General features: G+C 36.7%; 1 non-coding gene across 3 annotated transcripts in view; it reads right to left on the bottom strand.

The window, feature by feature from the left end:
• Nucleotides 1-768: 768 nt before the first annotated feature.
• The window catches only part of dsp, a 39,965-nt gene continuing 13,138 nt past the window's right edge, over nt 769-27,595 (bottom strand). The window contains exons 2-24 of one of the 3 annotated variants that reach the window (XR_001171073.3): nt 27,204-27,300; nt 24,034-24,182; nt 22,502-22,670; nt 20,639-20,767; nt 20,438-20,488; nt 20,100-20,261; nt 19,925-20,029; nt 19,634-19,729; nt 18,594-18,719; nt 18,284-18,436; nt 17,657-17,811; nt 16,656-16,782; nt 16,027-16,267; nt 15,319-15,530; nt 14,611-14,777; nt 13,781-13,919; nt 13,493-13,686; nt 11,927-12,089; nt 10,558-10,641; nt 9,749-9,856; nt 9,099-9,197; nt 6,698-8,992; nt 769-4,988 (exon numbers count right to left, since the gene is read on the bottom strand). This is a non-coding gene — a transcript (desmoplakin). The remainder of the gene's footprint in view (nt 4,989-6,697; nt 8,993-9,098; nt 9,198-9,748; nt 9,857-10,557; nt 10,642-11,926; nt 12,090-13,492; nt 13,687-13,780; nt 13,920-14,610; nt 14,778-15,318; nt 15,531-16,026; nt 16,268-16,655; nt 16,783-17,656; nt 17,812-18,283; nt 18,437-18,593; nt 18,720-19,633; nt 19,730-19,924; nt 20,030-20,099; nt 20,262-20,437; nt 20,489-20,638; nt 20,768-22,501; nt 22,671-24,033; nt 24,183-27,203; nt 27,301-27,595) is intronic. The other 2 variants (XR_004223205.1, XR_004223206.1) reach the window with 2 other exon arrangements.

Here is a 27,595-nt window from a genome sequence, read left to right as displayed (position 1 = left end):
AGCTTTATTCATTTTTTAAACATACTGCTATTATTCTGAACACAACTGTAGTTACAAGGTTTACCAGATTTCAGCACAACATATCTTATAACACGTATGATTGCAGAAAATCATTGAACATGCCTTAAAGGAGACATATTGGATAAATGGGAAAAATCCTAATTTTTTAGGCAATTATGAATAATATACGGTGCTGGTTTCACTTTGTGCTAAAAATTAATCCTATCTGTAAAAATGGCCCCTTTATTGGAGCTCCCTGTAGATCATATTACTTCTCTGCCAGAGTTAGAAATGAGGGGTGGGCGTGTCCTAACGGCCCTGCCAGAAGCTCAGTATAAGGGGGAGAGCCAATCACAGCCCTGCAGTCACACAAGCACAGACAGGCTTCAGTTCCCTATCAGGTCAGCCTAGATGCTGATTGGTTTCTATCCTACAGTTCAGTGTACTGAGGGCCGCCGGCTCCCCAGCTCATCCAGAGAATTCAGTCAGCAGGAAGTGAAATGGATGGGCGGGGCTAGTGGGGTTTTGGGCAAATTCCTCAATAAATCAGTCCAAAATACAACTTTCTTAGCACAATCCTTCTATATCTAGAGGAGTACAATTCCCTGGTACATTGTTAATTTTTATAGGATATGTCTCCTTTAATGGGCATGCACAAAAAACTAAGAAACCTGTTAAGGTAATATGACATGTTAGGTGCATGGAGGTTAAAAATGACTTTCTTTATTCTGTACCCCAACCTACAGACATAAAAATGCTTAACACAAGTGCCTCAAATGGTATAAAGTTTATTGCCAGCATGACAAATAACAAACAAGCTGAGTACAAAAATATATGTAACTGCCCAGGACACCACACGGAAAGCATATAACCTTGCAGTAAAATGGTAGAAAGAGTTATAAAGCCCTAGTGCAATAATGGCAAAGACAGACATTATTAAAGACAATTCTTGACCCAGGGCAGTCAGTAACTGGTGCATGTGCATTTGACACCACTGGCTGGGAGAACAGGTTACCTAGCAGCCCGTATAATCAGTAGAGTGATATCTGGGGCTTAACTGTCTAAATGGGGCATTTGTACCAGGAATTTAACACTGCACTGTGTCTTAATACTCTGTCAGAGCTGTTATTATGTTTAAGGTTTTAAATGCATTTCAAGGCACTCCAAAATCATTGTAATCAAGAAGGCCAGTATTTGTTGCATGTAGTCAAACTGCATTGTTAAATGATAAAAGAGAGAACACAGTGAGGCTGCACACGAGAGGGTGGTATGAGTTTTGAGTTGTTTTTTAAAAGCATACAAGTACACCAGTTTGTGTACAGCCTTTCCTTTATATGTTTAGTTTTTGTGTGCTAAAGTGCACCTCTTCGGTCTTGCTGCTGGAGTTTATGGGTGGATAAAATGGGACCCCATCAGGAATTGCATCTGGCACAGTGAGCATTATTCTCTGTTATTTATAAGGAGTTTTTGTACAAGGTGAAGCAATTACTCCAAATACATTTGCAATTTAAATTTGCATTACAAAACTGATATCTAAATTTTACATTGATCACACAGGAGTATTTTAAACCACATTGGATCAACATATAGAAAAGATACAGCAAGTTTATGCCAGAATACAAATTAGACACCTCTAAATAAAATATATTAAACAAATTCAATTTTGACGGGTCTAGAAAAAAAAGAGCATTGTGCTGTTGAAAGCATAATCCATACATTTAATGTTGAAGATTAAAAGTAAAGCAATCTCCCTTCCTTTTTTTTAGACAAATCATACAAATAAAGAAACTATTAAAGCCCATTAACCACTAAATTCCTCCTGAAGAACTGCTACTAAAAATATTTTGAGAAAAACTGTACGATGACTGTACGGACGATGAGCCAGAAGAAGCATCAAAGCTCCCCCTACGTGATCCACTTCGAGAACCAGATCGAGATCCTGAACGTGATCCTGGGGCAGAGGACATATTGTATGGGCTGCTAATCCCTTTAGAAGAAACTGAAGCTGCTTCCAACATCCGCAAGCTTGTTTTGTCTTCAACCATAGATCTATCAACTGCTTCTTTGTAAGATATTTTTAGTTTAGTCTTAGGACAGGTCAAAATTTTAGGATAGTTGTTCACATCTCGAAGTTTCTGTGCTGCTCGGCCATCAATCATACCTTTTCTGATGGCTTCCTCAGTTGTCAGTCTTCCTTGCGTTTCTGGATCAACTAGACCACCTGTTATGTACTGAAACTCAAGGAATCGTTGCCCAGCTTCATAAGGCAGCCAGTTTACCTTCATTGCTTCTGCTGCAGACAATTTTGTCTGACCTCTGATTCCATCAAATCCAAAGTAAGCTTTTTGAGCTTGTTTTAATCTTGACAACATATCATGATCTATTATACCTTGTGCAGCAGCATCTTGAAGGGACAATCTCTGGCCTGTGACAGGGTTAATAATTCCCCCTGTACAGGCCTGTGCTTCTAGTAAGCGCTGGCCAGTAATTGTGTCAACAATTCCACGATTAATACCCTCTGATATAGAGATTTTTTCAATATTTTCTGTATCAAATATGGCTGCAATGGGACTTGTCTCCTCTAATGTATCTGAATATGAGCCACTTTTTGACCATGAACTGGTACGAAGCCTAGGAGAAGATGATGAATCATGCCTTGAGGAAACTAACACATCATCACTGAGATTTATATTGCAGATCATATCTGCTAATTGAGTAAGGCTTATGGAACCAGCACGATACTGATCAAGTTGAGATTTGTTGATCATGCCCATTTCTATTGCTTCTTGAACATCATACTGGTTTCCGGATTTTCGGTCAACAAGGACAATTCTTGTTGAGCCATCTGAACCTGTAATGGTTATTTCCTCCCATTCACACTCCTGTCCAGAAAGTTCAATGTAGGTATTGTAATCGATGAGACCTTTTTTGTAAGCTTCTTGCACGGTCATTTCTCTGTTAGTATCTGGATCTACTATCACAACTCTGCGTTTTCTCAAGGTATTCTTTTGGGATGTTTGAACTGCCTTCTTCTTCTCTTTCAGAGGCAACAAACAAAGATTTGTTTTCTCATCCACAATGCACCTTTCTTTTAGTTGAAGGTATGTCAAATTTTCTTCTGTATTTGGATCAAAAAAGCCCTTGGTATCATCATCAGGACTTAAAAGAATCCCATTCATCTCTTGGTTAAAATAACCACGTTTATATGCAACATCAACTGGCAAACGGTGGCTTTCTTTGGGATCAATAATTCCACCAGTGGCAATCTGAGCTTCCAACAAGCGAATGCCATGGCCTTTCTCAATCAGTTCTTTCTTCATAGCCTGAAACAAAGATATGATATTGCCTGTTTCTGGATCTTTGTACCCAGTGACGGCTCTTTCAGCAGATAATAACTTATCCTTGAATTCATTTGCAACAAGCCCCCTCCTGTGTGCTTCTTCCACTGGAAGTCTCAAATTATTTACAGGATCCACAATGAACCCAGTTGCTGCTTGGGCTTCTAGAAGTTCAAGTGTTGTCCCAGGCCTCAGCAAACCCTTATTCATTGCATCATAGAATCCTAGTTTTTCTTTTGTAGCTTCATTGTAAATGCCAGCAATACAACTCGACCCCTGTAGAAAATCTTTAATGCGCTCACTGACTTCCTCGACAGTTATCTGACCAGATTCTAGTTGATCCACTGTATCAGGTCGTATAATTCCAGATTGAACTAATTCATCCATTGGAACTGGGTGTCGAATACCCGGGAATGAAAGGCTTTTCTTCATTACAGGTAGCAATAAAAATCCTGTATGAGGTTCAACTCTGCATTTTTTTCTAAGCTGAGCATAACTGATATTTTTCTTAGAGACAGGATCAATAAAATACTTAGCATCATCATTGGGATCATTTAAGATTTTGTATAGATTTTGATCAATCAAGCCACGAGATAGTGCAATAGCTACTGGTATGTAGACACTGATTACTGGATCTACTATTCCTCCCGCAGCTACCTGTGCTTCTAGAAGTCGGATGCCATCATCCCGTGAAATTAAGTTTTTGTTAATGGCTTCCCCAACGCCAACAATTTTTCCTGAGAATGGATCTTTAAAGCCAGTTATAGCTTTTTCTGCAGTATAAATTGCCTCTTTACCCGAGTATTCTATAAGATCTCTAGCCAGGGCATGATCTGCTGTTAGCTTTTCATTTCTTTCAATATCAATTATTCCTCCTGTAGCTGCTTGGGCCTGGAGAAGCATTACTGTGCTCTCTGGTGAAGTAAGTTTTTTACGTTTAGCTTCCACCAGTGAATATTTTTCTTTAGGTGTAACAGATACCCCAGCTATTGCCCCAGCACCTTTCAGAAAGGGCTCTACCTCTGCAGCAACCTCTTCAACAGATTTTTGCCCCTTAATTAATTTTTCATATGTCGCTTTAGTTATTATTTGACACTCAAGCAGCTGATGTGCTGTAACCTTTTTCCGTAGCCCATCAAATAAAAATTTAGAGGGATCAATTGACATGTCCTCATCTGTCTGAGTTTGCTTAATTGATCCAGGTGGACGTCTCCTAAGATTTTCCAATTCACTTTCCAGCGCTAGTTGTTGTGCTTTCATTGTCCTGTTGACATCATCTAATTTACGCCTGTACCCTTCTTCAATGGACCTTATCTCTGCCTGTAGCCTCTCAATTTCACTTTTAAGTCCAAACTTATCTCTCTCACACCTATCAAGATCAGTTTCTATTCGCTTCACATCCTCTTCTTTGCGAGTAAACTGACTTTTCCATTGGTTAAAATCATTTCGGATTTGGTTTTTTTCTTCCTCCAGACGCTGCTTATATCTAGTTTCAGAATCTAATGCTGCCTTGGCTCGGTTAAGTTCATCTTCTAGTCTCTGCAGTCTTACTTTATCTTGTTCGAAAAGCTTTATTTTCATTAGAAGGCTTTCCTTTTCTTGCATAATTTCAGAGCACTTGCTACTGGATTCATGTATCTTACTGGATGCCTAGATAAGAGAAAAAAGTTTGAGGAATATAGTTTGTTGTAATGAAAATTTCCAGTTATTAGCATTATTACATTTCTTCTGTTATTTTGTGTTATGTAAGCTATTCATAACTACCAGGTTTGTTTGCTGTTAGTTTAATGATAAGTAACAAAGTGCCTGCATTTCAAAAGGAACATATAAAGCTACTGCAATACTTAGTTAGATTTACCAAAGCCCAAAATCATTATATGAATTTTATCCAATGTAAAAATGCAGTCAAGGGTATACACAACTAAAATTTTATGGATTTTAAAAATATCCAGTCAAGGTCTAAATAATGTAGTACTTCTGTCTAATAAAATTATGTTTCTGTTTTTACAGTTTTGGGGGTTTAGCAAATCTAGCCTTAAATTATTTCAAACAGTAAACAGAAGCATAATGCAACCGGAAAAACACATTCTTTCTACAGTGTATTTCCCTGCAATAATTATTCTAACATGATGTAATTACAAAAAAGATCAACACAGAAAAGAAAAAATAATTTGACAAATAAAAAAAAGTTTAATGTGATCAGCAAGATATAAGAAGTAATGTAGATTAACATTTGGTTAAACATGATTTTATAAGTTAGAAGTGATTAAAAGCGAATATACATACTGTAGGGTTAAAATATGTGCAAAACGCAAATTTATTAGAGTTAACTGACAAACACATAATTGACTGAAAGATTATTATGGATTTTCCGACAGTGTATTACACACATAATATTTAATGAAATACAAGTACTATAAATTAATCACACTATGAGTTAACTTCCTTAAACTTTAACCTCTATAATAATTATATATTTCTGTTTTTATCTCTATAGGTAAGTTACTAGGTATTTTTATTTGCTTTTATTTAAATATTTTACACCTATTTAATTTTAAATAGTGTTACATCTATATTTTCTGCTGCCAAGTTCTTACAGAGAGAACTTCAACAGGTTTCCAGCATCAGCAGCTTCAGAAACCAAGAAGCACTGCAGTGGGGATGGATAAACAAATAATAGCCAGAGATCTAGCACTATATAATAAGATAATATGACAAAATACAGGTAAATATTATCTGAAATACTTGAAACCTGGAAATTTCTGGATAAGAGATCTTTCCATAATATGTAGCAACATTCCTTAAGGCTTCTAAAGGACATGTAAAAATAAAACCAAGCCAATAGGATTATTTTGGCACCAACATGGATTTATGTTAGATTAGTTATTAAGTATTAAGTTATTAAGTATGAAACGTAAGAAACTGTGGTATTTCAGAACATTATGAATAATGGATTTCCTGATAATGGCTCACAAACCTGCAATTAATATGGCTTATATCTTCATTTGCTGATGTCTGCAGTGCTGCAATATTTAGCTGATCATAAACATGTTTTGGGCTAAATAATCAAATTAATTTTGTTTTAAATGTAAAAGAAATTATTATTAACTATTATTATTGACCCTTCCTTTTGTGTAACTGTATAGCAAGGATATTTAGTTTAGCTATTGTTTTATAAATAAAAATACTCATAAAAGTACAATGTGCAATAAAGAGACAAGTGCTGCTTAAAGGATAAAGATAAAAACCTAAATGTTATTAAATCAATACCTTATCTTTTCTTTAGTAGGAAATAGATCAATAAATATACATGTCTAGATCTGACAAAATATCAATTAAGTGCGTTTGTATTTGAATACCTCTAGTGCTTGCTTTTGGAATTTTTCAATTTCCTGTCTCAAATTTTGTCTCTCTTTCTGTAACTCATTTATCAGGCCCTGTAGCTCCAATGAGCGTTTGTTGCTTGTTTGCAGCTGGTTCTTTAATTCTGTAATAGTTGCACTTTTTTCACCATCCACCTCGTCTTTGCTTTTCTTCACCTCATCATGTTCCAGTCTTAGGTATCTCAACTCTTCTTCTAACCTTAAGTGTTCTTTGGTCAAATTTTCTGTTATTGACTGAAGCCTTTCTATCTCTATTTTACATTCATTTAGGCTTTTGTTTCGCTCTTCAACTGTCTTTTGTAAATGCTCATTACGCCCATGAGCCTGCCTTAAATTTTCTTGTTCTACATGTAGCTGCCGACGTAGACTTTCCACCTCAGCGACCAGTTTGCTCAGCTCATCAATGTTTCTCTGTTTGTCCCTGAGTTGACTATCTAAAGATTCCCTCTGCTGTCTCAGATCATCTTCGGTTTGCTTTTTAACAACAGTAATTTGTTCTATTTGCTGTGTTAGATGTGTGATCTTTTTTAGTTGTTCACTGCTGGTTCTCCGCAAGCTTTCCAGCTCATCTTCTAATTTCTTATTAGTTGTATGTTCATCTGTTGCAATTCTCTTTTGTCTGTTTATCTCCTCTTCCAGTTTGAGTTTCTGTGTTTGTAGTTCTTTCAAGTTGGTTTGAAGTCTGAAAATTTCACTTTGTTTGTCTTGATCTTTAAGAGATAATTTTTCATAATCTGCTTTAAGCCGTATTAAATCTTGCTCCTGAATTTTCAGTTTGTTTATGGTCTCTGTGGCACTGCTGTTGACTTTCTGTAGATCATACTGCGTTCTCTGCAATTTGACATTTTCATCTTCCATTTTTTTTCTTTGCTCCGTTTCAACTTCTATGATCTTTTTCAGCCTCTCAATTTCCTTGTTACGATCCTGAATAGTTTTGGCAGCATCCTCTAGTGATTTTTTGGACTTTTGCTCTAGATCATTTTTAAGATCATTGATTTGTCGGAGCTCAATCTCTAGCTGTTGCTTTTTCCGAGATATCTCAGATGTGTAGGATTTCTGCTGGTGGACATCATCTTCTGTTTTCCTGAGATTATTTGTCATTTGTGATATAGTGGCTTTCAGTCTATCGACTTCTGCCAGATAATCTCTTTTTTCTTTTGCTAAATTGTCCATTTGTCTTCTGAACTCACCAATATTATCTTCTTTTTGAACAGTTATTTCATGTATTGTGGTTTTTGTGATGTTAATTTCTGTCTCATACTTGTTTTTTAAATTTATAAGCTGTTCGTCATAATTGTTTCTTACCTTAGCAAGTTCATTTTCATAATGCCTCTGTCGTGCAGCCTCCTCTTGTAGTTGGTACTTCAATTTTTCAACCTCGCTATTTCTCTCCTGTATTGTCCTAGCAGCTTCCTCTAGAGATATCTTATATCTTGCAGTATCTTCTGAGTGGATAGTAATTAACTTTTGTAACTCAGTTTCTAAATGCTGCTTTCTCTGGGATAGTTCAGAACCAGAAGCTTTGTGCTGGAAGGCCTCTTCTTCTGCTTTCCTACGATGCTCATTTATTTGAGCCATACCATCATTCATTCTTGTAATTTCTGCTGTGAGGTCTCTGTTATCCCGAGCAAGTTTCTCTAGCTGGGATTTTAGGTCATATGTGTCCTCTTCCTTCTGAGCAGATATCTGCTGAATTGTTGTCTTCGTAATAGTTATTTCTGATTCATACTTGGTCCTCAAACTACTGATTTCGTCATTATACTGCTTCCTTACCTTTGATAGCTCATTTTCATACTCCCGCTTCCTCTGGCCCTCATCCTGAAGAAGAATCTTCAATCTCTCTATTTCATACTCCTTCTCCTTATAAATCTTTTCAGTCTCCAGCCTTTGTCTGTTAATAGCATCAAGGTCATTTTGTTTTTTCTTCTGCATTTGGTCAAAATCATTCTTCTGCATCTCACACCTGTCTTCCAGTGCCTTTCTCCTTCTTTTCTCATCATCAATTTCATATGTTAATCGAGTTATCTTGTCATTAAGCTCAGTTATCTGGCTGTAGTATTTTTCTAAATTCTGCTTGGCAGAACTGCCATCCATTTCTGCCTTTCTCTTTATATCCTCTAGCAAAAGGATTCTGGACTTATATTCATTGCATTCAATTTGATACTTTTGAAGATTTTGATCAAGATATTTATTTTTCTGAGAATTGTCTGAATTTGCATCTCTTGCAAGCCGCAACTCCTCCTCTAGAAGTTCAATTCTAGTATTTTTCATCTAAAAAAACAAAGTAATTGTTTTTTAATATAAGCCAACAAGATAAACTGAATTATGACCCATTGATAGGGTCATATTGATACATTATATTGATGCATTATGATACCTTTAAGTCTTCCAAGCTCTTTGATAGTTCATGCAGAAGTCTGTAGTAATCATTTCCCCTGGTAAGGAGCTCAATGTAACGTGCTTGAATCTCAGCAGACTACAAAATAAATAGAATACAACAATTACAGGGTGTTCGTAGAATGTCATATATGTCTTATGTAGCAAAGGATAATTCAGATGCTTAATTTAAATCCTAAAGCCCATGTGTTCTATACACATTAATGCATCAATATTCATATTAATCTATTAATTCAGTATTATTCATGTATTATACATCCTGGTTTCTACAAGAATGTATCAGGTTTTACATGTATTTGAAAAGTAGTTCATAACCTATTCACCAAAAGTTGCACAAGGTATTTACCTTCTGTTTACAGATATAATATATTTATCAAAATGTGAAATCTGGATTTGATTATACCTGTATTTTTAGTACATTTTTGTTTTAGCGTATACGTTTGTAAGAGTCACACCTGAAATATTTATATTTCAGTATATATCTTTAGGATTCAGTGAGCTAATTAAGATAAAGAAAAGCAGATCTATTTTTCTGTCCCCGTACACACATAAAACTGCACCATACTGGCAGGGTATATGAGGTCTTGTGACCTCATATAATGTGTTAAAATGTTCCAAGGTTGTACTTACCTCTTGTGTTATCACTCCTGAAGGGGACTGCACCATTGTCCTTTTGATGGGGATATTGAGTAGTGTTTCCAAACCAGAGCTATAGGATGCTAACTGGAGTTCATAATCCTGAAATCCAGAGATATATTATGAATATATCTGGTTCATGTAACCATGAAAATATAATTACCTTTTTGTGTACAGTATTTATGAAAGTACACAAATAAAGAGCAAGGTATAGATAAAAAATGCATGTACTGAAAAGTGCAGATGAAATAAAGTGTAGGTTTTTCCATTCTACTAGAAAGGCAAAATGTCATGGCACTTGCAAACTTCTGACCTCATATATACTCTAAGAAAAAACACACTGGCCCAACCTTCCTTGCCTACTATCAACTGCTTACCATTCATTTAAATCACTTGGGAAGGGAGCATTCCCAAACAATCCTTAAGTAATATGGCCAATGTCTGGTATTCACGTATTTTTTTCTGTCATAGTGCATAACAGGATTGTATTTGTCAGACTTTATCCATAGATGATTGCAGTGCGCCATAAAGAGTGCTATTTATGGCTTGTATGTGTTATTATTAGTGTAATAAATTAGCAGTTGCTGACCCTGGGCCTACAGTTGGGCCTAGCATAAAGCAGGTCCAATGGGGACAAACAGAGGGTAAGGAATCACATGCACATTTGGGCTGGGGGCCCAAAACATCTTTGCTGAGGGGCTTGGGCCCCTGAAGATATACCACTAGTAGAAAATTAATTTCTTTCATACAGTATGACATTTTTAGATATTGCATTTGCCCACAAACACCACTTATTGGCTTACCTTAATGCCTGATGCACATATGTCTGCAGTTTTTACAACTTCTTCAACTTTATCTCTTTTGCTGTGAATTTCAGCATTCAAAGCCTGTTTAACAGAAATTTAAGTCATTATTCAACAAACTTCTTGACACACATTCAAGCATATATGTAATTTATATTACAGGGATATATGGGCTGGGCCCCTCCACACCAAGTCAGCACCTTATTGGCCCATGTATGAAAGCATATGGGCAGCCTATCTGACCAGAATCTGCCTGAAAATCATCCTGCTGGGCAGGTTAGAAGATCACATCAATACAGTCCTCTACTGACCAGAGAAAATCTGTTTATTTCTCCAGACTGGAAAAGATCTGCTCATATGTGACCTTGATAAACAAGGAGAACTTTTGTGTAAGGCATTTGCTATTTATTAAAATTAGAGCATTTATAATGGATGTGAATACACAGCATTTTAAATTAACAACACAGAGCACATTGTTACCCCAAAAGATGTTACGATATTACAGCTACAAAACGAAGCTCTAAAATTTATACACTGTTTTTACACTGTTTACATAGCAAACAATTCACTCAACTATTTAAAATTGTATTCTTGAACCAACAAATGTATTTGGTTTAAATTTGTAATATTGGTGTGTAGGCAGCCATCTCAGGGCATTGTGAGCTTTCAGAAGGAGCCAGAAGAAGTTCTACATATTATAACTGCTTTCAGGTAACCTATTGTTTCTCTTACTCCTATATAACTGGAAGAGTCCCAAGCCGGACTTCGATTTCTTACTACTGAGTGCTATTCTAATGGGAGCTGCTATCTTGCTACCTTCCCATTGTTCTGCTGATCAGGTGCTGGGAGGGGGGTGATGCAGCAGTAAAGTGTGACTGACGTTTATCAGAGCACAGGTCACATGGCTGTGGCACCCTGTTTTTTAAAAACAGATTTTAATGCAGGATTCTGCTGGAGAAGCTCTATTAACTGATTCGTTTTGAAAATTTTTTTTTTCCAATAACAGTGTTTCTTTAAAGTATTGTGACTTACAGAATATATATTTTTAAGGCTTCTTGCTAACATAAATTAGTACATTAGATGAAATGTTTGTCAATTCAATCATGTACAGTGTAATTACCTAACCATTGTCATGTCTGCAGGGAAATTTTCTACATGTTGTTGGCTTCACATAAAATGTTTTTACTTGACTTTTCAATTTGCCCTATTAAAGACTAGGAACTTACTAGGCTCTATGACTAATTATAAGGATTGTGGTTGGATTATTAACAGCAAGACAATGGTGACTGCTTCAAAAATTTTCAACAGTTTGGAAAACTATCAATAGATGCAACAATTAAATAAAAAAAATAAAATGCGCGTTTAGTACCTTTTGGTCACTTATGCATCTTGAAACAGTGATCGCATCTGTCAGTTTGATGGATTCTAGGGAATCTTGCTTGTGCTTTGTATCACTTATCCACTTGCCTAACACGTGAGAAAGGTCTTTGTAATTCTTTATTTGCTTGCTTTGCTTCTCTAATTCCCACAACCTAAAAAAGAAACTTTTCAGTTATTTTGGTGTGCATTCATCTCAACACTTAAAGGTGAAGGAAATGTACACTGGGCGCCAAATGTTAGGAACACCCCAGTGATTGTAATCACTTACCGGATACTCCCCAGGCCGATGCTCCTGTTATCAGAAAACTGCACCGGCCCAGGGACCTGCAAGCGAGTGATCCTCTTCCTGCTTCTGTCTTTGTGCCACATGCACATGTGCAGTAGAGGGAAAAGCCCAGACTTTAACAAAAAAGCAGGTTTTTTTTCACTCTACTGCTCATGCCTCAAGAAAACTGGAGGAAGAGGATCACTCAGGTGCAGTTTTCTGGTCCAGGGTATCAGGTAGCTGATTACAATTAATAGGGGTGATTGTATATTTCCTTTTTCTTTAAAGTAGGGTGAGCTTTTAGAGGACTAACCTCTTTATGCAAGCCATTACTTCTAGGAGGGTAAAACCAAGGTAAACCCCCTCCCCCCACATAAATTCACTAATGATAATTATTTCTTCTGTTTAATATTAGGCCCCTATAAAATGCTCATTCTACAATCCTAATTATAAATTAGTTCAGATGTCTGCTCATGTCTTCATAGAAGCCATGTGCCGTTCTGTGAATTTTGAAGAAAGGTTTCTTATCATTTAAAGATCAGCTTGATGAGCTCCCTATAAAATATTGATTGAGAGCATGATAGTTCACAATAGTTTTTTTTTTTTAACTGGTGAATAAATTGAGGTTTGCCACATGGTTTGCCTTAAAGGGGATGTAAGGTCAAAAATCATAATCCTTGTGTCTGTTATTTAAACCAAATGAAATAAATCTGCAACATAAACTAATCAAAAATTCTCTGCCTTTTTTAACTAGAAGCCTTTGTATTTTGCATCTTATCCTGTTCTTCTGCTTACTGGTCTTGTAAACCTACATGGCCAGCAGGAGTCCTGATGTTGGAAAGAAAGCAGGGGACTGCTCTGTACCAGACTTGAATACCAAACTTCTATACAATATAAAAAAAAGCCCAGGACTTTGTTTACGACAGTGTCATTGGTCAGTTGCTGATAAGAGCAAGTCAGGCAAAGATAAGAAAATGAAAAAGCAGCAACCACTGAGGAATTCTGAGCTCCTGTTAGCAGTGTTTTAACCATGTTTTCACTGCTCTGTCATCTGATTTTTTAGAACAAGATCTCTTGGTGCTTTCATACCTTAGGCCAATATATAAACACCGCGTTTAGATTTTGACTTTACATCCCTTTTAACAAAGGTCTACACTGCCTTAGATACAGCAACAACTATGCTTAAACCTGTTTGTATACTGAAATGCTTATATAAACAGTACAGCTGCACTAGACACATACCAAACTATATACTTTATCCTTGCTAGAGCCATTATGATGTGTTGTTACCTGTCATCAATCTCCTTCTCTATTCTTTGGGACCTTTCTATCAGTTGGTTTCCCTTGTTCAAGAATTTTGACATGTCCAGATCATAAAACGGATATGTCTGGTTGACACGGTCATTTATTTGCAGGGTGCTCTTCAGCTCAGTATCTAGATTCTTCAGCATGGCCTTTTTTTGTTCCAGCTCCATCTTCATTTTCTAAAGATTAAATGATAGATTAACATGGTAAATATTTGGCAGGCTAATGGTCTAATGAAAAATGTAAATTTGATCTTGGAGTAATAATACTTACTTTCAAAGTACCCCTGTATGCTTCAACTTTTGCTGGATCAAGGGAAATAGTTTCCTCCTCAGTCAGCCTCACTTCATAAACTTTGATTAGATCCTCAAGTTGTAGGATACTCTGGAGCAGCAACCTCAGTGACTGAAGCCTTAAACATAAGTGGACAAAATCTTTTGGCAAAAGCCCTTTATAGAATTCATTACATCCTGCCTCTCTATAATTCTTAGGTGTGTGAAAAGGTAAACTGCTAATGATAACACTGTATGTTTTTATCTTGAGACAGAAATCGTTAGAAGTTAACTCAACTAGTTAATCAAACAAAAAAAGTGAATGGAGTAAAAATATTTACAGATTTGAATAGAAAAGACATTAATATTATAAACTGTGCATAATTTACACCCATTCTAGTGACCAGTAGCACCATATAAGCAGGTAGCATTTACTAGTCCCTTTGTAGATGCAAACATTTGATTGTTTGCTATGAATGATTACACATAGAACTAACTCTGCAACATTTTACATCTAATTCTGATTACTGTAAAATCAGCGAGTACCTGGGTACTTAATTAAGTCCGCTGGAATCAATGCAGACCAGATATGGTGTATGTAAATTAAAAAAATGGTTGATGAATGTAACAGTGATCTATCTGCATACCTCTACTGTATATTTATTGAGCGATCTAGTAGTTAATAAATAAAAAAACATCCTGCATGCTATATGCAGTATTATAATATTTGTAGGGGTTGTTTTATTTAGAGATCAAATGTCAAATTATAAAACTAGAAAATAATAAACAATTTGCCATTAAATGTGTAGTATTGTATATATTCTACCTTACCTTTCTAAATGGTCAGCTGAAAACCCATTAATATTTTCCATCTTCTTTAAAAGGAAACTGAGCTCTGAGTGTAGGTATGAAGACTTATCAGAATCCTTTAGATTCAGTATCATCTCTTTAATCCTACTGAGTTGTGTAGCTACTCCTTGTCTTTCTCCTTTCAGGGACTATTAAAAATATAATAAAGAATGAAGAATATATTAACTTTTAGTTATAATGTATACTTAAGAAAGGGCTCACATACCAAATGATCAGCAATATCTTGTACTTTGTGCAATATAGTTTAGTTTAGTTTACAAATAAATAAATTATAAGTACAGGCCCCCAGGCTGATCAAAGTCATTGAATAAGATATGGGCTTACATATGGCTAAGAGAATCTTTACCCATTGGGCCTCACAGATAATTTTCCTAAAACTACTAAAATTGGCTATTTCGTTTTTTTGCTTGCTAACTAGTTAAATGTTGGGGAAACTTAGAAAAGATGCTTACTTTGCAATGCAACTTTACGAACTGTTTTTTAATGTTTCCTTTATTATTCACATGAAACTTTAAAAAGAAGCCTGTGCATGCAGCAGTAGGAGTTCAGGAGAGCATTGTATGTTCAATCAAATAAACTAGAGGATATTGCCCAGTACCCAGCTGCTGTTTCTTTGCAATATTTCAGTATTACAAAATATTACCATCTTGTAATTTTACTGTGACATACCTCAATTTCACTTATTCTGCGTGGAAAATCTTTAGCAGTTTCTTGGTCCACATTATAGATGTTGTTTCTCACCAGCCTTATCTCATAGCTTTCCAGCTGTTTACGGATCCTCTGCAGCTCAAGCAACAGCATATTCTCTTGTTTCTCCCTGTCACGATCCATCTGCTTGCTGTCCACTTCCACCATGGAAGATGAGACACTTTTCACAACTTCTGTTCATGTTAAAATAAATATTTGTCAGTTATTTCCCAAATCTCTATGATCTATTGGTACAACAGTATTCAGCCTGTCTATAAAAAATATATATGCACCTAAAAGTTGCTGTATTTATCTACAACAATGTAGTTTCCATTTCTTCTTGTGGTGGGACAACAACTTGTTATACCTAATAATCTGTGTGCCATAACCTGTTAGCATGATGGTTACCTAAGGCTGATGTCCCACAGGGCATGTTAGTTGCCCACAGTACATCTCTGGTATAGCGCCGACTAACCGCTCTGAAATGCCTTTCCACCGGCAACAATAGGAGCCGCCTGTGGAAAGTCCTTCACATTGTTTCGGTTTTCCGAAAGTCATGCAAAGTTGCCAGCAGGTTATTTCCCAGTGCACCACTGGCCCAGTCCAACCCTGTGTTTTAGTGATTTGTAAATGAATGAAGAAAAAAATATTTGTAGGGAAGATATTTGTGATGCAAAGCAATGTTCAGACCTTTGGTTATGGGGGCAGCATTCTGCTGAATAATCGTTTCAGTTACTGTGGTTGATCGACTTGGGAGCTGTACAACCAAAGTTTGATAGTGTTTTTGTGCTTCCGAGAACTGAGACTGCATTTTCCTTTTGTCTTCATCTCCAAACATGTTTGAACCTTGACTGTTTCTCAGGAACTCCTGATAATGGATTTCCAAGTCTGTAACCACCTTTTGGTAGTCTTCTTGACGCATAGTTTTAAGCTGCAATGAATAAAAATAAAAATGGATTTAGAATGTATATAGAGCAGTGATCCCCAACCAGTGGATTAGGAGCAACATGTTGCTCACCAACCCCTTGGATGTTGCTCCCAGTGCCCACAAAGCTGGTGCTTATTTTTGAATTCCTGGCTTGAAGGCAAGTTTTAGTTGCATAAAAACCAGTTGTACCAGACTGTACTGCCAGTCTACAAAGAGGCTACAAAATAACCAATCACAGCCCGTATTTCCTACCCCAGGAACATTTCACATACTTGTGTTGCCCCACCAACTCTTTTTAGGTTTAAATGCAACTCACGGGTAGAAAAGGTTGGGGACCCCTGCCATAGAGCATATGACCATAGAATTAATATTTTTCAGTATTCCTACATACCTTTGCAATTGTCATTGCCCTTATTTTCTCAATATCAATCATACAGTAGTGCCAGGATACCAGTGCTTTCATGTTGATGTAAAGCTGATTCCAGAGGACCAAAATTGCTTCATAGAACTGTTCAATTCTGAAGAAAAAAATCAATTCAAATTCATAATTATTATTATTAACATGTATTTACAAAGCGCCAACATATTCTCTAGCACTGTACAATAAGTGGATTTATACATAATTACATACAAAACAACCAATAACCTATACAAAAGGGGGAAAAGGACCCTACCCAGAAGAACTTACAATCAAAAACAAGAGAATAACAAATATTTATGGGCATTTACTACACTCTACAACTGTACAATGTTTTGTGATGCTCATCTGTGGCCATGTATCAAAAATTAATTTGGAAACTACATCAATTTTCAAAAGACATCAGTGGGGGCATTCACAGTCAGAGCCTGAAAGGTTTAGGAAATGTATATTCATGGGGGGGTCACCCCCAATAATTGTAATCACTTACCTGTTACCCCAGGTTAGTGCTCCTGTTAGCAGAAACCTGCACTATCCCGGGGTACCTGTGAGCGAGTGATCCTCTTCCTTCTTCTGTCTTCACACTGCTTGCACATGCACAGTAGAGTGAAAAGCTGAACTTAAAAAAAAATGCCATCTTTTTCACTGTACTGACCATGTGCAGGCCCTGGGATCCCAAAAAAAGAAGACAGGAGGAAGAGGATCACTCTGCAGTTTTCTGCTGGCAGGAGCACTGGCTCGAGGGATCAGGTAAGTGATTACTATCACTGGGGGTGCCTAACATTTTGGTACCCCATCCCCAGTGATTATACCTTTCCTTCTCCTTTAGGTAGTCAAATATGTTCTCCCATGTGAGAGATGTGCTAACACGTGAAAGCTGTGCAAAAGGCCCAAACAGGTACATGAAGGCTTAAAAATTTTTCTACCAACTCTAGACCTGCAATAAATATTGTCTGTTAATGCCAACAACTTACTTTGTAGCCAGATCCACTGCTAATGGATTTGGGGGAGGAATAATCAAACTGACTGAAGGCACCACCATGTCCAAGCCTCCAGGACCAGTCACATTCCATTTGCTACGTTGGGAATTGTTCTTCAGAATGCACTCATCTCCTTTGTGTATAACTTTCTGTACAGAAATAAATTGAAATGGTAATTTGTGGGTGCCATTTATATAAGCAGTAAACATATTTGACAAACATATCTGCAGTGCTTTCTTATTTCATGCCTACTCTGGCATCCTCCCCTATATTAAGGACTGAGGTGAAGGATCAGGTTGGGACCAATTATAAATCATTGTAATATTAGTTCTGCTATACTTTCTGAAAAGCAGTTTAACACTCCTAAAATAAGGGTTAATGTCATACTGAAAAAAACGCAAACAACTTCAACATAAACCCCAGAGAACATCCAATGTTGCTACTAGATGTATCTGCTGCAGGTTGCATTTGCACTATGTAATTTAAAACTGTATAAATATTCAGAAATGCAAGCATTACCATCTTTTATATGCTAGTGCATGCTGGCATGAATTCTGTGCAATTTGCAAGGCTATTAGTAAGCAACTAACCATGCCCCTCCCCCCCAAAAAAAAAACATACCTGATCTTGCTTGTAATCGCATAAAGCCTTAAGAACTATAGGTTTGTCTCTTTTGTAGTCTGGATTACGTGGCTTGAGTTGTACTATTTTCTTGGATTTATTCACCAGGCTCTGCACCTGCCTTTTATATTCATTAATCTTCTCTTTTTCTTTCTGCAAAATAATGAAAAAATCATCACTTCACTGTTTAATTAGAGGCAAACTGCAATAAGAGTGACATTATGGAGGAGATTTATAGCCATAAAGCATCTACTGAATGTGTGAGAATTTCAAGAAAAATTAAAGGAACAAAACACAAAAGCAGCAGTACCTCCAGGTCTTTAATCATATCTAGAACACGTTGCAGGGACATGCTTTTGTCAGAAATATATTTCTTTCGGATGGTCTCCTGCAGATTCATCAAGTAGTTTTCTGTGCTCTGTGCTTCATCAAAAAACTAAAAGGAAAAAATAATGAAATTCACTTACTTACTACAACAGATGCAGGTCCATGGCAGTAAGCATTTTTTTTATAAAGGGTGCCAGGACTGGTCCTTACCATAACAAAATGTAATTGTATGTATGTATATCCTTATTTATAAAGCAATACTTATGTACGCAGCGCTGTACAGTAAAATAGATTAATACAAACAGGGGGTTAATATAATAGATAAACACAAAGTATAACAATAAATACAAGATACAGTTGCAATACATTGAAAGTCAAAGATACAAGAGGATGGAGGTCCCTGCCCTGTAGAGCTTGCATGCACATTTAACATACTGCAGTCTACATTTTTAACATTTTGAACATTTGATAAAGGGAATATAACTATATTCCTCTTGTTTTATGCTTCATCAAAGTTTTACTGGGCAAGCTTAAGTTTTAGCCCTGTCTAAACTGCATTGTCTCAAGCCAACTGGAAACAATCTTGTTTATCATCTCCCTAGTCCTCTTGTTATGATATAATCCCTATAAGGGCACAATGCAAATTGCTGCGGGTAAGTTATTCAATAGTGTAAAAATGTTTCCACTGAATTTTCAGGGTTTTCAGTGATTTGAATTAACTTTACCCGCTGCACTTTACACTGAATGCAATGACAAGTTTTTGGGGGTGTTTTTGTTGCCGGTGATTTTTATAATGCCCCATGCTCTTAATCTGTGGGCCTATCTTAAGTAACTAAAAGGCATTGTCAGCCTTGAATAGTTCATAGCAGGTATAACTCTGTGGGAATACCTACAGGTATTATCAAGTACTGATTACCATTCCATAGAAAGTTGTATAGAGTGGACTTACACTGACATTTTTACATATAACATTATCCCACTAACAGACAGTTTTCCTCCATTACAACCATGAAAGTAACTCACTTGAAAGTATGCAGCATTTTCTTTCAGGTGGACATCGATGCATTTGGTAATCTGAAGTATCCAACTCCACTGAGTCTGTAGGGTATCCATATAAGCCTGCAAGAACATATTTTTAAATCAACTACTTATTTATGAGCAAAACACACATATTTCATGATAACAACTTTTTAAGACCAGTAAACCAATCTCAATTAAACTAAATTACAGTGAACAAGCAAATCATTGAGGCATAATCACACAGAATAGAAAGGGTACTGAAAATCAGAAATCATGTTATTATTTTCTTCTTACCTCAATCTTGTCTGCTGCAGGGTGCTGGTTCAGGATAAGCTGGTCACTTTCCTGCTTAAGCTTGTTAAGTTCCTTTTCTTTGACCTCAAGCTCACTCATAAGTTTCTAATAAGTAAAAGAAATGGTAAGCCTAGCATAAGATGTCACAATCACAGCAAGTAAGTACCTAACTTACAGAGAAAGATTCTTGCTTCTTTGGGATATCTGTGTTGCGGTCACTCCAGTCAAAAACAAGTTCTTCTTCCTCATGGTCATTAATCCACATGATCTCTTTGGATGTTGCCTGGATTATGGCTTGTAGCTGGCGCAGTTGATCCATTCTCTCAAATGAAGCTTTCTACACAGAACAAATTAACATCTGTCATCTTTAGTAAGCAATATATCTTAAGACCCTTAAACTAAACATACTAAATACATCTGTTTTAGACATTCAACCCTGCAATTAAATCTTTTGGGACTGAAATCTCCCCATATATATATATACTGTATCATTGCTGACAAAAATGTTCTTACCAATAAGCAATCATATTCCTCTTCCAATTGATAAATCGCACCCTTTTCTCTCTAGAAGAACAAAACCAAATTACGATTGTGGAGACTTAAGGAAGCCCCTCTACCCCCTAAACTTAATTTTAAATGTATGAAAAAAGTAAAAGAAATCATATTTGGAGGAAAGGCATGACTATTAAAGAGAATTTAGGTTTAAAAGATTACCACATCAGCTTTTATTTTATCAAGATCCCATCGATAGTCAGCAATGGCATTGTGGAATTTCCTGTGGTTGGTAATTTGTTGTTCTACGGAGGAAGCATCAAATCCCCAGTCCACCATCTCCAGTTGGCGCTGGGAAAAAACAAAAGAGAAATACAAATGGACTGTTGATTACCTTCACACTTTATGCACTTTGGGACTGGTCAGATTTTATTGTAAGATGGAGGATAACAATGATACAGGCCCAGATGCTCCGGACCTGGGGTTTTTCTGATAAAGGATTTTACCATACTTTCTCTACTAAAAATAATTCAAACATTAAATAAACTCAATAGGATTGTTGGGATCAAGCACAAAGTAATGTTTTATTATTACAGAGAAAAAGGAAATCATTTTCTAAAATTTAAAAATTTTGAAGTTAGTAGGGGATGTCCTTCATGTAATTTGGAGCTTTCTAGATAAAGAGTTTCCAGATATAGAGTGTTGAATACTGAGAATTGCCTCTGATAAAACACACAGAGGCAATTATCATAAATTATCAGCATTATCTTTTATTGTAGCCGTGACAAGTAATTGCTACTAATCTTCATTGCCGCAAGCAACTAATCTCCCTGCAATGCCATCCCACCGGTAAGAATAAAAATCGCCTTTGGGATGACAAACGCGTCAGTACGATTTGCCGAAATCGCCCGAAGTTGCCTTGAAAGGAAACTTTGGGCGACTTCGGAAAATAGTAGCGGCGCGTATGCCATCCCACCAGCGATGGCATTATTACAATAACAAGGCATTATTACAATAAGCATTGCTTATTGTTGGAGATGTCATAAAATAACTTATCTGACTATTATACTAACAATAAATAAAATGCTATTGCTTATAGTGTAAACAACTTTGCATTATTACCACAGATAAGATCTTGCATCTAATGCAAGTGTCTAGAACAGGATAAGGCTCTGGTAGAAATCTGGTTCTTGGTGAAATACACTGGAGGGATGTACATGCAAAAAACCATCTCGGATCTAATTTTGGCCCAAATGGATTATGATTTGCAATCATATTTTAAGCATCCCACATATTCTTCTGCTGCCATGTGTAGTTGGCATGAAGTGATAAAAGGTGTCAACTTAGCCCTTTCAGGCTGTGTCAGCAGCTTAGGTTATGGAGCCAAATCAGCCAGATATTTACTTGGAATGCTTAAAAGAAGCCTATCTAGTCTATGGTTTTTTCTATTGTGTTTTGTTGGAAGACTTTGCACTATAACACTAACACTATCTAAAATACACTGCAATAACAAGGTGTTTTGTAGCAGTGCTGGACACATGTAACAAATGCTGTCCAGAGACACATTTTGGGATGGGGCTAAGTAGTGCAAGGGCAGAAGTAATTTACATGAATATGCTGACACATGGACTTTGAGCTTTTACAACCTGTACAGAGACAGACTAGACAGGCCTTCTGAATCACAGGTTCTGGCTGAATGCCTGAGCTGGTACAAATTAACAAAGCTAAGTTGCTAAGCGCAACAAACAAATAACATGGTGTATGAGCAAATTAATTGAGTATTTAGGTTAAATGAGTGAAAAATGTGCATGCTATAGGGCACAATCACATATATAATTCGTCTTTGTCTTTTTCCGAGTCAAGTGGCAATAGAAACATTTTCGAAATTATCCACAAGAAAACCATACCTAGTAGTATTACAAAAGCCTATGAAAACTGGTAGCCACTTATTAGCAGGAACAATTTATTTACTATTATTTACTATGTATGTATATGTAACTATTACATAACTGCTTTTTCTCCTTTAGTCCTATCATGCAAAAGAGATCCCTAGGTCCACTACATAGCATTACTAATCATACTTACTCTTTGCTGCCTTATCTGACCTAAGGTCTCTGATGTAATGCGTTTTGTGTGCTCATCCCATCCTGATCCACTCTGGGAAGAAAATCCTCCACTTTTGGATCCTTTACGCATTCGTGGCCCGTGGATGGCTTTGTAGAGGGCACGCATTTGATCCTGAAGCTGAAGTAGTCTAGGAAATGAAGCAAAATGGTGACTTATTACAAGATTAAAACTTTCCTCATGAAGTTCATTTTAAAGATGAATATATAGTGCATAAAGTACCCACTTTTGTAAAATATAAAGATATTTTAAGTCACCCAGGAGTTCCATGACCATATAAAAGCACAAGGCCTTCGGCCTTTGTTACAAAGATTATTCTTGTTCTAAATATCCTTTTAGCTGCTCTTCAAAACTCTATTCTTTAATTTGAATACTATAAGAGGTGTAGATAATGAACATTACTAAAGGCAAAGGGACATCTTGACCATCGCCACTACAGAGGACAGTGGTTATTCAAATTCTGCTGTCCGCCTTTTACAGGTTATTTATACTCAATAAGTAGTCCCTTTGGTGTATCTTACAGGGTAGTGATGGGTGTACCTCTTCTTAATAATATGTTTTTTGAGGGAGGTCTACTGTCACTTCTCTGTGTGCTTCATATATTGCATTTCTCATTTATTAGCACTGGTGGCAGTGACAGGCATGTTCTGACTGAACTTTTTTCTGCCAGATGGTAATAGAAGTTAATGTGTGCCATGAACATAAATTAGCATATAACTGAAAAATCCATCCCTTCCTCTCATAGGGATCCTCTTCAGGCAAGGAAAAACAATGTGAGCATTAAAGGCTCAGTATCATTCTTCCTAAACAATTTAATTCTTATTTTACAAGACATGGTTATTACTGTTAAACTCCTAATTAATACATTAAAAACTGTAAGGCTAAAGTCACACATTGGGGCCGATTCATTAAAACAAGAGTTCAAATCCCAAATGGGAAAAATTCTGATTGGATACGATAATTTCTGAAGATCGCAAATATCACGAAAATGCTTACGAAAAAATCGTATTAGTGACGATAATATTGTATTGGTGATCCAAAAGTCATGAAATTTTCGTTTCGAATGATTGTAAACAGCGGCAGAACCTTTCCGAATTTTTCACGCAAGCACAAAAAAAATCTACGAAAATACGCTTGGAGCATTCGTGTCTTAATAAATCTCCCCCATTGTGTAGGGTTCACTTCTTTCTGCCTGCGCTTTGTAAGAAGGCGGAGAGAATTGGATCAGCTCTCATCACAAGCTCCATGTAGCTGCACTGACAGGAGTGGCAATTGGACCAAAAAACATGAAAGCATGCATTTTCAGGCCGATTTTCACTTATGATCCGATTGCTAGCCTGGTGCCAAACAATCAGATCATCACAATTTGGTCCAGCCTCTTGGTGGTCAGCTTGGGTAAGTATGAATCTTAATGTGTATGCCTAGTTTTAGACACAACATAAATGCTTAGCATATAAGACAAACTTTATAAATTATTATTATTGAGTATGTACTTTCTACTATACTGTTCATACGGCTGACCCATAGCTCTCATTTCTCTAATCAAGCCTTCAACTATTTCAATCTGTTCATTGGCTACTCCCAGGCATTCATCCAGATCACGGTTCCGAATGGTCTGAGCTCCATCTCCATATTTCAATTCCTGGAAAAAGAAAAAAAAATTGGTTTGCATGCAAAACAAAGTCTTTCTAGATTTCACCTACAATATCACCTACATTACTATTGGCCAACATCTATTAACTTTAGTGTTAGGTTTAAATAAGTAACTAATTGCACAAGTATTATCATTGTTTCCTAAAAAATAATTTGCTCTTTTGCAATTGTATCTGCTATATAATCTTTTCTGTCCCATGGGTTAATTAAAACTTGCTAGACACCTGCACACAACATAAAGTGGATGAAGACAGCCACAAGTACTAAGTTCAATGCACCAAGCACAAAACATGACTAAAATCCCGGTTTTAAACATTAATACATATTGTTTTCAGTTATAAGACTTTTTATTCTGACAAGTACTGTATATCTCTTTAAATTCCTTGTGTGCAGCCAAGCAGATAGATGGCTGCACTTGGCAGACATTTCGTTCTGTGCGTATACTACAATACAGTCAAAAGTACAGCTGCTACTGAAAATATTGCTGCAAGAGTTAATATGAGACACCAGTTCCAAATACAGTTCCTGCCTAATAGCCCGGTCTTACATTTTTGTGGCTATAACAGGCTGAGATCAGGTAAATAAGGAATGTAACACATTAGTTATAAACTTCTGGCAATGTAGACATTTAAATAATTTGCAGGCATGGGATTAAAGCAAGTGTGAAAATACCATCACAGTTTGTCATTTTGTATGTATAGTATATTGTGTATAGCAAGTACAGAATTAGTTTTTCTGGTTAATCTCAGCTACTGTGGGTGATCTCCCCAGCATACATTTTCACCCAGGGTCGGACTGGGCCGCCAGGCCCCTGGGAAAAGTCCCGGTGGGCCCCAGCGGTGGGCCCCAGCCCAGACCCGACCCTTGCTGGTGCTCCTTCTGCCCTACCATTCCTCCCCTGACGCGTTAAATTTATGTCCGACCCTGTTTTCACCTTCAATAAAGTCAATCGCTGGTGGGAAGGCATACTTGTTGCTTCGTTTTCTGAAGTCACGTGAAGTTTCCTCCTAACGCGTATGCCTTTCCATTGGTGATTCACTTTATTGCCCGCGGTAGCTGAAATTATCTGTGGGGGACTAACCCCTCTGTGAGCCATCACCCTAATGTGTATCACCGTTGTCTTTATTTGCAGAAGAAACCATACATAAACAGCATCCATGATATTATTCTAATTAGAGATAGTTTTTGTTTTGCATTCTGTTGTTGCAATTCTAAATTAAAATGATAAAATATACCCAGATTTTAGTATCACTTCCCTAATTACAGCTTTCCCTAATTACAACCTTTAATATACGTAGAAGTATAGTATGCATCTATTATCAAGAATGCTCGGCTTGGGCATTTATGATATTTTATTGCATGAGCAACGAGGGCAAAAGTGACTAGCAGGCTTGAAACAAATACCATAACAGCAGCTACATCTCTATTACTATATGGGATTGGTTATCTAGAAAGCTGCCTTTTAGTAAAGTCTACTGAAAAACATTCCAATAGATATGTCTTTTTTTTGTGGCAAAGAAAAATGGATTTGCTTAAAATGTACTTTATGGGAGAGAGCCTTCTCATAATTCAGAGCTTTCTGGATATCAGATTTTCCAGATAAGTGATCCCACACCTGTATACTTATAAACATATTTACTTTTCCAAACGTTTAATAGTCAATAGCTATGTACTGAACAGGAATTCAACATTTTAGGATTTGCCTGAATACCAAATTTGCCACAAAAGATTTGGCCCAGTTCTAATACTGAAACGAATGTAAGTTATCATAAAACATATTTGAAAAAAAAGAGTCAAGTTCTGATCTCAAAATTCAAAAGGCATGTAGTAATAAGGATTCTGATTCTTTTCAATCAAATCCTGCAAAAAAAAAAAAGGCTTGGATTCAGCTGAAACTCAAACTGTATCCAAGATTACTTGCATCCCTAATAATAATAATAATAATAATCCCTAGTACTATTTATGGTTACATCCTGGGCAAGTTCAAATCATGGATGCCTTTCAGTGGGTCCTGTCAATTTTAAGTGTTATTGGTTGCTATGGTTGCTAGCAGATAACAGATAAGCTGTGTAGAATACAATGGGTTTAGTTCTTAAACAGGGGTTAAATACCGTTCATGGCTATCTACAGGACTATAGAATGAAAACCTCTCTCATATAAAATAGGAAGTTTGTTTGCAAGTAATAATTAATTTGTAGATAGTGATGAGCGAATTTTTTCACCAGGCATGGATTAGCAACGAATTTCCGCATTTCGCCATTGGAGAATTGTTTAGCGAACATCTGTGAAAATTCGGCGTAAAAAAATCGTTGTGCGGAATTTTTTTTTGTCGTGCAGCAAAATTCGCGCGGTCGCGGCAAAAAATAGCCGCAGGCAACAAAAAAATCACACGACAAATGTGTTTTGCAAATTTTTCACCATTTCGTGAATTTTCTTGCCGTTTCGCAAATTTTATGGTGAAGTGAAAAGGGACATATTCGCTCATCACTATTTTTAGACATTACTGGGCCTTTACCTTCAGAAAGCTGCGATATATCCAAAATTGCCACAGAACAGCACACATATGGCAGAAAGGCTAAGGCTAATGTTCCACGAAGAGATTAGTCGCCGGCGATAAATCTTTGCTGCCATGGGCAACTGGTATGCCTTTCCACCGGCAATTCACTTTGTAGCTTGTGGAAAGGCATTTCCGAAAGATTAGTCACCCGCAGTAGCAGACAATTAGCATGGGTAACTTCTCTCTCCATGGGGCATTAACCTAAATGACTGGTATTCACAAAACTGGTGCAACATTTACTCTGGTTTAGCAAATAATAAGAATTTTGTTTTTTTTAGCTGCAGTTGTCAGATTTGATTTAATTAGCTTCCATATAGCTTACTATTCAAATACAGGAACTTCTTGTTTGTTGATTTCCCAACTCAGAAGCATATATTGCACCTTTAAAAAAATCAACTTCATTGCCACCCCTTATTTATGAATAAAAATGTCAGTTGAAAATTAACTACTTACATGCTGTACAACTAGTTCTGCTTGGCCCAGGTTTGCAGATATGTTCTGAAGCAGATCATTAACTGTGTTAGGGCGCCTTGCCATGGTCCCACCTTGTCTGTAAAAAAGGAAAAAAAATATTTTGCTTGTCTTATCCAGCATTGCCATTGCTTCAAGGACTGCAGATACTACTGCAGAATTAAATTGTGACTACTGACATTTTTAATGGGTCCACATATTTCCCTGGATTGCACAACTAATGAGGACAAAAATAACAGTTGGTGCAGGTAGCAAAAGCAATAATGCATTAGATATGCACATTTTGACCATACGAAGAACACAGCTCTGTGTAACACAGCTGTATGTATAATAACCAATATGGATAACAGGTAACAGGCAGAGATGGAACAGTG

The sequence above is a fragment of the Xenopus tropicalis genome, chromosome 6, assembly GCF_000004195.4.
Source record: "Xenopus tropicalis strain Nigerian chromosome 6, UCB_Xtro_10.0, whole genome shotgun sequence".
Taxonomy (NCBI): Eukaryota; Metazoa; Chordata; class Amphibia; order Anura; family Pipidae; genus Xenopus; species Xenopus tropicalis.
Note: the sequence above shows the minus strand (reverse complement) of the source record. Positions and strands in the feature narration are given on the sequence as shown.